The following is a 10,742-nucleotide window of genomic DNA, read 5'->3' on the forward strand; positions in this document are numbered from 1 at the left end:
GACCGATCGATTGCCCTAGGTTTTTAATTATTTGATAAACTTCCATCTTTTTGTGTTCAAGACTATTCTAATGTAGTTGTTAAGTATTCGATCAAATTCCTTTCTTGAAGTAGTTAGATAATTGAGCATAAACCTATAAAACTCCTCTCCTTGTGGATCGACCCGTATTTTCCAGTTTCTGCTGAACAAACACCGTGCACTTGTGGTATATATTTTAAAACCCATCAAGTTTTTAGCGTCGTTGCCGGGGAGACGGCTAGTTTCTATAGCTTTTTGATTGATTATTTGAACTATTTTTGTTGTCTCATTGGAACTTCAAGTTCCATTTGAGGCAATCTCACTACACAATTTTCTTTGTTTCTTGTATGCTTAGGTCTAAAAGAACAGGTACTCCAGTTCCAACCGATCCTGATCTTGAGAAAACCCTCCGGCAACTCAAGAAGAAACAAAAGAAGAGGAAGCAGTCTGCTAATCATGGAAAATCCACGGAAGAACCAACTGAATCAATCATGCCTCCTAAGTCATTGAAGTCGTATGGGGTACCTTCTCCTGGCAATGTTCCCACAGGCCCTACTATGGCTAACATACATGCAACCAACTTCGAAATCAAGCCTGCTCTCATTAATATGATCCAACATAACCAGTTTGACGGGCATCCATCTGAGGACCCTGCAAATCATTTACAACGGTTTCAACAACTTTGTCGTACCATTAAGCATCAAGGGGTCACTCCTAATCAGTTGAAGGTCATTCTCGAAAATGGTTGAATGATGTTACAGCAACTGAATGGAGTGGTATTTCTCAAGCATTCCTGAAAGAGTGTTATCCTCCTACCAAGACTGCAGAAAAAAGACATAAGTTTGCTACCTTTCAACAAGAACTCGATGAAACACTGAATGAAGCATGGAATAGGTTCAAGGACCTGCAGAGAGAATGCCCACACCATAATCTTGACAAGTGGTTCATTACCCAAGCATTCTAAAATGGTCTACAACCCCATATCAAGAGTACAATTGATTCATCTGCAAGGGGTATCTTCCTAGATAAGGAGGTGGATGAAGTATACAATTTTCTGGCCAACTTAGCAGCGAATGATCATAGTTCCTCCATGACTATTACAAAGAAAAAGTTGGATACTTATCCATATGCCTTATTGTCTTCACAAGTAGCCCAGTTGAGCATGAAGATGGATTCACTTAAATCATCACAGTCTAATACTCCTCCTATTAGTATCAATGTGATGTCTTCTATGGCTCCTATTACCTCTTCTTACTGTGAGGTGTGTGGTGTTCAAGGCCACTTTGGTCATGATTGTTGCTACAATCAACCTGACCCGAATAAGATGGAGCATGCAAATGCTTTTCAGCAGAGACCTCTACACAACCCATGCATATTCTAACACATTCAACATAAGTTGGAGAGCTCATCCTAATTTTTCCTACAAAAACAATAATGTTCAGAACCCTAAACCTATGCCGCAAACATCCTACCTGTAACACCCCAGAATTTTAAAGCGGAAATGAAATAAATAATAATAGTATTAATAGGACGATGGCGGAAACATCGTCTTTTGGGAATGTCACTACTACAAGAAATGCGATTACATAACTAAGTGATAAACCAATATAAGTAAATAGTATAAATAAATTAAATTAACTAGAGTAATATCTAAAAGAGAAAAGTTGACTATCAAACTAATAAAAAGTTGAGGCCTAAAACACCTAGCTTTTTAATGCTCACAACTCAACCCGAGCCCAAAACCAAAGAAAATTCCCATCAACATAACCAGCAAAATATACAACAACTTCCACAATCAGTGGGGAGTAACTAGTAGTTCTCCCAGCTCAAATAGAAATAGATAATGAACTTAAAAGAAATTAGAAGCAACATCAAAGAACGCATTATCAAGATATCGTACTCACTACGAGGTACAAATAATCATAAGCAACCAATAAGGAAAAATCCACTATCACACCAAATCCCTGTCAATCATGCAACAAATGCGGTCAACAAGCTCAAACACAACAGACCATGCCGTCTGTGAGTAGACTCATTGGACCATGCCACCCAAGGCCTACGTTGCATATTCGAGGAACCATACCGCCCTTTTCGAATAGCCAGCATATTCGAGGAACCATACTGCCCTTTTCGAATAGCTAAATTCTACGGATCATACCACCCGTAGTGAACCAATGGACCATACCGCCCAAGGTTAAGTAACCAAATCCTAGGACTATACCGCCCTTAGGATAATCAAACACAAATTCATAGGACCATGCCGCCCTTAGGATCATCACACAAATTCCTAGAACCATACCGTTCTTAGGATCACATATCTCTAGAACCATACCGTTCTTGGAATCAGCTAACACAAATTCCTAGAACCATACCGTTCATAGGGCCAATCAAACACAAATTCCTAGGACCATACTGTCCATAGGATCAATCCCACTCTACAAGCACAAAGTATACACGACAAGGTATACACAAAATCCATCTAATCCAACCTTCATAGGTATACACAACAAGGTATACAAGCAAATCGAATACACTAACGAACAAGGTTCGAATGTGTGAATGCACAACAAAGCATAAGCCCTCAACATACTCCAAACCAAACAACCATAGGCTTCCCAACAAAATAGGGAACATACCCTTAATGCAATAACTTAAACCAACCAAAACTTACTCTAACACACTTAGCATACATGCCTAAGACCAACCAAGCAAAGATATCCATGCTGTAAGCCAAAAAGGGAAATTAAATCAAAACTACACCGCACAGGGACAGACCCTCGTCGCTAGGTGCGACGAGCGTCGCGGGTCGCGACACCCTGCAGTCCCGAGTTGGGAGGAGGCTCGTGAGTCGCGAGCAGCGTCTGCTCGTGGCTTGCGAGCTTCGATCGTTCGCCAATCAAAAATCCAACGACTCTTACACCTAGCCTCCAACGTCCAAACCAACTCAAATTCATGCCAAGCCAAACACAACACCAATCATCCTCACATGAGGCTAAATCTCATCAACAATGACAACTTCTCCAAATCCAAAGATAACCCAAGGGAACTAATGAATCAATTCAACCACAACAACAACAAGGATACAACTAATCAACAAAACTTAACAAGATGATCATAGTAGCAATCCAAGGTATGAAAAAAACACCAACAACCATGAAACTACATGTAACTTCAATCATAAAATCCTCTAAGTTCCACCTAGCATGATACTACGTTCTCTAAAGCGATTCTAACAACCTACGTTCACAATCTATTCTCTATCGAACTAGAATAACGCTAGTTACCTGGATCGTCGGGAGGAAAGCTGAGTATAACGGGATTCAAAAAATATGCGAGTAATCCAATTCCTCCATGAACGATAATTGTAGCAACAAGTCAATAGGCATTTTCTTCTTGAATGTTGAAAACTCTTATTTCACACTGCTTTGTTCCGACCATGATTCCTCGTGATTAAAGGTCGAATTTTAATCGCGCTGGTCAAAGTAAAGAAAAAGATGTTATAAACGTTCTTTCCAAATTTGAATACGATCCACCGGTTAGATCTCCGGGTATGGTCATTTTAGTGAAGGTGTGACAGGAAAAACCAGGTTGAACCTTTCTCTTATTTTTCACTTCTCTTCCTCTTCTCTCTTTTCTTTGAAAATGACGAGGCTTAATGAAGAACGATGCTGAACTTCTCTTAAATAAAATCAGAATTTTATGTCAAGGAAAGATGAAGGGTTTAGGAGAATGTTAATGAGGGATTAAATGAGCGGTTACAAGATATTCAAAGGTTAGCTTCATAAGCACCAAAACTCTTCGATCATCCTCCACTCCATAATTGCTTATTTTTGGCCAGCACGACATGCTATACGTGATGCAACATTTCATCACCCAAGTCGGTCCAACAACGTTACAAAAATGCTACGCGACAAAATCGGATCCTAAACGCCCAAATAAATAACGAAACTAATATAATAACTTAAAATAAATATATATAAATATGTCACAACATATAAATATATATACACATTTTCATAACATGTTCCAAACTAATTCTAATGATAAATTTTTCATTTTTATGAAAAAGAAAATACCATTTAAAAATAAACAAACACAAAAAAACAAAGGGTTAAAATTACGGGGTGTTACAATCACTCCCCCTTAAAAGAGTTTCGTCCTCGAAACTTCAAAACAACCAAGAGACAAAAGAAAATACTCTAAATTAAGAACATTAAGAAAACATAAATCGATGGATTTTAGTTAACTAAACAACCTTGCAGGTATAAAATTTGATAACTCAAATAATATATAATCTATTTTGGAAGACCAAAGGGTTGTATAGTAAAGAAGCACGGTAACAACAATTATTTTATAAAATGTGAAAGAACCAAAAACAAGTAGAAAGTTTTAGGTAAAAACGTTTGCATAATAAACCATATGTAATTTTGCAAAAGAAGCAGGAATAAATATTTACGTAAAAATTATAGAAGAATAAATCCGACGATACATAAATATTTTTAGAAAAGAAACGAAGAAGAAAAAGTTCGTAAATAGATAGCCCAAACCAATCTAAATAGAGGTAACCACGCAGGCTTATACTCCACTTAAAAAGGTAAGAACACTTTAATAAAGAGTAGCTAGCTGCTTTATCAAAATAGCACTTACGAACACAAGTCACTACATATGTTATAAGAGCGTATGCCTTATAAACATATATATGAAAATTAAAGTTCGCAAAAGAAAATGAAAACCTTAAAATAAATTTCACAACGAAGAAACACTAATAATAAATAGGTGATAAAGTAATAAATTATTAACAAAAATCATAAAAAATTTCAAGTCGACACAAATGTGCAAGGAACCACCCAATGCAACATAGTATCAACAAAACAATATTTGAAAGCCAACTTATCAAATCGATATTATAGTTTACTGGAATCACCCAATATAAACTTAATATCAACTGAAAAAAAGAAATTAAATCAAACTAGATAAATGTGTCAACTCATCAAATTGACATACAAGTCAAAGGAATCACCCATTATGACTCAATATCAACTCAAACAAGTTTAAAATCGATACTTATCAAATTGACATACAAGTCAAAGGAATCACCCATTATGACTTAATATCAACTCAACCAAGTTTAAAAATTAGCTGGTAGATTATAAATTTCGTTTTCAAAGATATATAAAACAGATCAGTCAAAATCAGAGAATTAAATAAGAAGTAATGAAAACAACCAAAATCTTTGCTATGAAATGAGAAAGCATAAATATTTAAACAAGAACAAAAGTATAAACGAGGTCCTTTCAGGCATTTGAGTTTGAAAAAATAATGCTAATAAGAAAAGTAAGTAAAGTAAAAGTTATTGGATGCTAACCTTTAAAACAAAATAGTTTGTGTCTACATTTCAATCTAACACCAAGACAACTCATTAAAGTACTTTTATTTTCAAAGACTACAAAACTTATAACCATAATTTAAAGGCTAAACAAGGATTAGCATGAAATAAAAATATTAAAAGAAAAAATATTTATAAATATAGATGGTCAAAACGGTAAGAGAAATTTGAAGAATATCTTGAAAGACAATTTCATAACCCCTTTCTTTTACCAAACCATTATAAAACAATTGAAATTAAACGTTTTTCAAAAGAGTATATCAAAATATTAACAATAGGAAAATTTGAAAGTCAGAAAATAACTCTAATATGGTTATGAAATATATTAAGTTCAAAGATCTAAAATAAAATTTGGAATATAAACTCAACTAGAAAGTTTTGTAAATAATAAAACAGATATGTAGTACTCACATAAAAAAAAAACACTTAATTGAAAAAAAGAACAGAAAGTATATACTATCTCACATAATAACATATACTATCAAGCAACTAGCAAATAAAATAAATGCAATGCAAACACAAGACTATATTAAAATAAAATTAAAGTTTATCTTTAATTGCAAAACACAAAATAAATTAAACACACAACTAAACGGAGAAGGCTATAAATTACTTCGCTTTCGCTGCGCACTCTGATAAAAGAGAAAATAAATTACATGTAAGAGGTCCTGCAAATAAGATTAACAAACTTGGTAGACTAATTCCACCAATAATACAAGTAACTATACATATAACATATGCTCCATAAGCATGAGAGCACACCACATTCCCATAAGGCTTCCTTTTACTTACTATACCCATCATACTCTTATTATAGTGAAACTACTAAACTTAATTCTAAACAAATTTTATGTCCTATGGCTAACTAATAATTCTAAAGAATTATTAGCAACTCTGTTTCAGAGTTTAGGAGCGTTTTGCTCTGATACCAACTGTAACACCCCAGAATTTCAAAGCGGAAACGAAAGAAATAATAATAGTATTAATAGGACGATGGCGGAAACATCGTCTTCTGGAATGTCACTACTACAAGAAATGCGATTACATAACTAAGTGATAAACCACATAAGTAAATAGTATAAATAAATTAAATTAATTAGAGTAATAACTAAAAGAGAAAACTGACTCTTCAACTAATAAAAAGTTGAGGCCTAAAACACCTAGCATTTTAATGCTCACAACTCAACTGAGCCCAAAACCAAAGAAGATTCTCATCAACATAACCTACAAAATATACAACAACTTCCACAATCAGTGGGGAGTAACTAGTAGTTCTCCCAGCTCAAATAGAAACAGATAATGAACTTAAAAGAAATTAGAAGCAACATCAAACAACACATTATCAAGATATCGTACTCACTACAAGGTACAAATAATCATAAGCAACCAATAAGGAAAAGTCCACTATCACACCAAAACCCTGTCAACCATGCAACAAATGCGGTCAACAAGCTCAAACACAACAGACCATGCCGTCTGTGAGTAGATTCATTGGGCCATGCCACCCAAGTCCTACGTTGCATATTCGAGGAACCATACCACCCTTTTCGAATAGCCAGCATATTCCAGGAACCATACCGCCCTTTTCAAATAGGTAAATTCTACGGATCATACTACTCGTAGTGAACCAATGGACCATACCGCCCAAGGTTAAGTAACCAAATCCTAGGACCATACCGCCCTTAGGATAATCAAACACAAATTCCTAGGACCATGTCGCCCTTAGAATCATCACACAGATTCCTAGAACCATACCGTTCTTAGGATCACATATCTCTAGAACCATACCGTTCTTAGAATCAGCTAACACAAACTCCTAGAACCATACCGTTCATAGGGTCAATCAAACACAAATTCCTAGGACCATACCATCCATAGGATCAATCAACCTCTACAAGCACAAGGTATACACGACACGGTATACACAAAATTCATCTAATCCAACCTTCATAGGTATACACAACAAGGTATACAAGCAAATCGAATTCACTAACGAACAAGGTTCGACTGTGTGAATGCACAACAAAGCATAAGCCCTCAACATACTCCAAACCAAACAACCATAGGCTTCCCAACAAAATAGGGCACATGCCCTTAATGTAATAACTTAAACTAACCAAAACTTACTCTAACACACTTAGCATACATGCCTAAGACCAACCAAGCAAAGATATCCATGTTGTAAGCCAAAAAGGGAAATTGAATCAAAACTACACCACACAGGGACAGACCCTCGTCGTGAGGTGCGACGAGCGTCGCGGGTCGCGACACCCTGCAGTCGCGAGTCGTGAGCAGCGTCTGCTCGTGGCTTGCGAGCTTCGCTCGTTCGCCAATCAAAAATGCAACGACTCTTACACCTAGCCTCCAACGTCCAAACCAACTCAAATTCATGCCAAGCCAAACACAACACCAATCATCCTCACATGAGGCTAAATCTCATCAACAATGACAACTTCTTAAAATCCAAAGATAACCCAAGTGAACCAATAAATCAATTCAACCACAACAATAACAAGGATACAACTAATCAGCAAAACTTAACAAGATGATCATAGTAGCAATCCAAGGTATGAAAACAACACCAACAACCATGAAACTACATGTAACTTCAATCATAAAATCCTCTAAGTTCCACCTAGCATGATACTACATTCTCTAAAGCGATTCTAACAACCCAAGTTCACAATCTATTCTCTATCGAACTAGAATAACGCTAGTTACGTGGATCGTCGGGAGGAAATCTGAGTATAATGGGATTCAAAAAATATGCGAGCAATCCAATTCCTTCATGAACGATAATTGTAGCAACAAGTCACTAGGCATTTTCTTCTTGAATGTTGAAAACTCTTATTTCACACTGCTCTGTTCCGACCATGATTCCCGGTGATCAAAGGTCGGATTTTAAATTGATACGGTCAAAGTAAAGAAAAAGATGTTATAAACGTTCTGTCCAAATTTGAATATGATCCAATTGTTAGATCTCCGGGTATGTTCATTTTAGTGAAGGTGTGACAGAAAAAACTCCGTTGAACGTTTCTCTTATTTTTCACTTCTCTTCCTCTTCTTTCTTTTCTTTGAAAATGACGAGGTTTAATGAAGAATAAGGTGGGAATAATATTAGCATGTCCCTTATAATGGGATTCAAAAAATATGCGAGCAATCCAATTCCTTCATGAACGATAATTGTAGCAACAAGTCACTAGGCATTTTCTTCTTGAATGTTGAAAACTCTTATTTCACACTGCTTTGTTCCGACCATGATTCCCGGTGATCAAAGGTCGGATTTTAAATTGATACGGTCAAAGTAAAGAAAAAGATGTTATAAACATTCTGTCCAAATTTGAATACGATCCAATTGTTAGATCTCCGGGTATGTTCATTTTAGTGAAGGTGTGACAGAAAAAACTTCGTTGAACGTTTCTCTTATTTTTCACTTCTCTTCCTCTTCTTTCTTTTCTTTGAAAATGACGAGGTTTAATGAAGAATAAGGTGGGAATAATATTAGCATGTCCCTTATAATTTGAAACTAGTTATTAGACCCGGGCTATGCTCCGGGTAAGAAAAATTTCCATTTATTAATATTGTACTTTGATATGATAATACTAAATACAACTTGGTCTAGTGGTTAAAACTTTAGTACATGGACCATGAGGTCATGGGATCAAAATCTATACTATGCAATTTTAATTTTCTTTATTGTACATGGATTACATGAACTAAAACTCCCTAGGGAGAGCGCCACGTGGCACCGTTCCTCGTTTACGCACGCCTTTTAATATATTAGTATTGATGATGCTGAACTTCTCTTAAATAAAATCAAATTTTATGTCAAGGAAAGATGAAGGGTTTAGGAGAATGTTAATGAGGGATTAAATGAGCGGTTACAAGATATTCAAAGGTTAGCTTCATAAGCACCAAAACTCTTCATCCTCCACTCCATAATTGCTGATTTTTGGCTAGCACGACATGCCACACGCGATGCAACATTTCATCACCCAAGTCGGTCCAACAACGTTACCAAAATGCTACGCGACAAAATCGGATCCTACACGCCCAAATAAATAATGAAACTAATATAATAACTTAAAATAAATATATATAAATATATCACAACATTTAAATATATATACACATTTTCATAACATGTTCCAAAATAATTCAAATGATAAATTATTCATTTTTATGAAAAAGAAAATATCATTTTAAAATAAACAAACACAAAAAAATAAAGGGTTAAAATTACGGGGTGTTACACTACCAACCACCTCATCAAAACCCACTACAACATGCTGCTAGATAACAATATTACCAAGGGGTCCTTAGAAGCCCCCTCCTAATTTCAATAGGCCTTCCCACTAAGGCTATCAGCAACAAATTTCTCAGAATGCCAGCTCTCAAGAGCTTACCATGTCTAATCTATAGAACTCCTCTCCCTGTGGATCGACCTGTATTTGCCAGTTTCTGGTAAACAGACATCGTGCACTTGCAAATATATATTTTAAAACCCATCATTTGTGTACACCCTTCTCGACCAATAAAATTCAACATTAATCCCCTGCAAACTGCAAATTCACAACTCCGCCTTTCATTATTTTAAATCATCCCCCTTTCATTACTAAAATCATACTCCATTATCTTGTACTCCTCATATAGTCACAAGGATTTATACTGTTATATTTAAGGTTTTCAAGGCTAGAATGAAGAACAATATATGAACAAATATTATGAACTTGTAGTGTCGTGGGAAAAAAAAACCACTGCTTTAAAAACGAGATTCGTTGCAACTGGACTGCATAATTGTACTCACTGATTCGCTCCCTAAGGTTTACATAACTCTTGGGTGTAAGATAGAGATACTAGAATTTAACCCCCAAAGAGATGAAGAAAGGCAGAAGAGAGAGAATTGAAAGATCATTCACAAAATTAGAAAATGAATCATATTTATAGAAGTAGAGAGGGAGAAGTAACATTCCAAAGAAATCGATGGAATTTAAGGAATCTGATGATAACTTCTTATTACTTGGTCTACGAAAGAAAGTTATTTATCGACATCAAAATGTTGAGAGACACCAGATGAACTCGACGAAAGTGAAGATGGTATCTACCTAAGCTAACATAGGACGTCAACAATCATCCCATGATGACATCGAAATTGTATAGTAATATTAATTATGATTTAATGCGACTAATTATTTTCTTTGGTGTCATGAAGCTTTGACAAGGTTACTTCCAATGATTGTCCTTAATGGAAAAAGAAGGGACCTTTTACATCCATTGTCGAGCATATAATTAACAATTGTGGTGTGATGTCACCTGTATGTCAACATCGCACTAGACA

General features: G+C 35.6%; 1 non-coding gene across 1 annotated transcript; it reads right to left on the minus strand.

Annotated features, from left to right (window-relative positions):
• Positions 1-844: 844 nt before the first annotated feature.
• Positions 845-951, minus strand: LOC125499186 (small nucleolar RNA R71). The gene has a single exon (XR_007275902.1). It is a non-coding gene; the product is annotated as a small nucleolar RNA R71 (small nucleolar RNA).
• Between the last annotated feature and the right edge of the window lie 9,791 nt (positions 952-10,742).

This window comes from Beta vulgaris, chromosome 6, assembly GCF_026745355.1.
Source record: "Beta vulgaris subsp. vulgaris cultivar EL10 chromosome 6, EL10.2, whole genome shotgun sequence".
NCBI classification, from domain to species: domain Eukaryota; kingdom Viridiplantae; phylum Streptophyta; class Magnoliopsida; order Caryophyllales; family Amaranthaceae; genus Beta; species Beta vulgaris.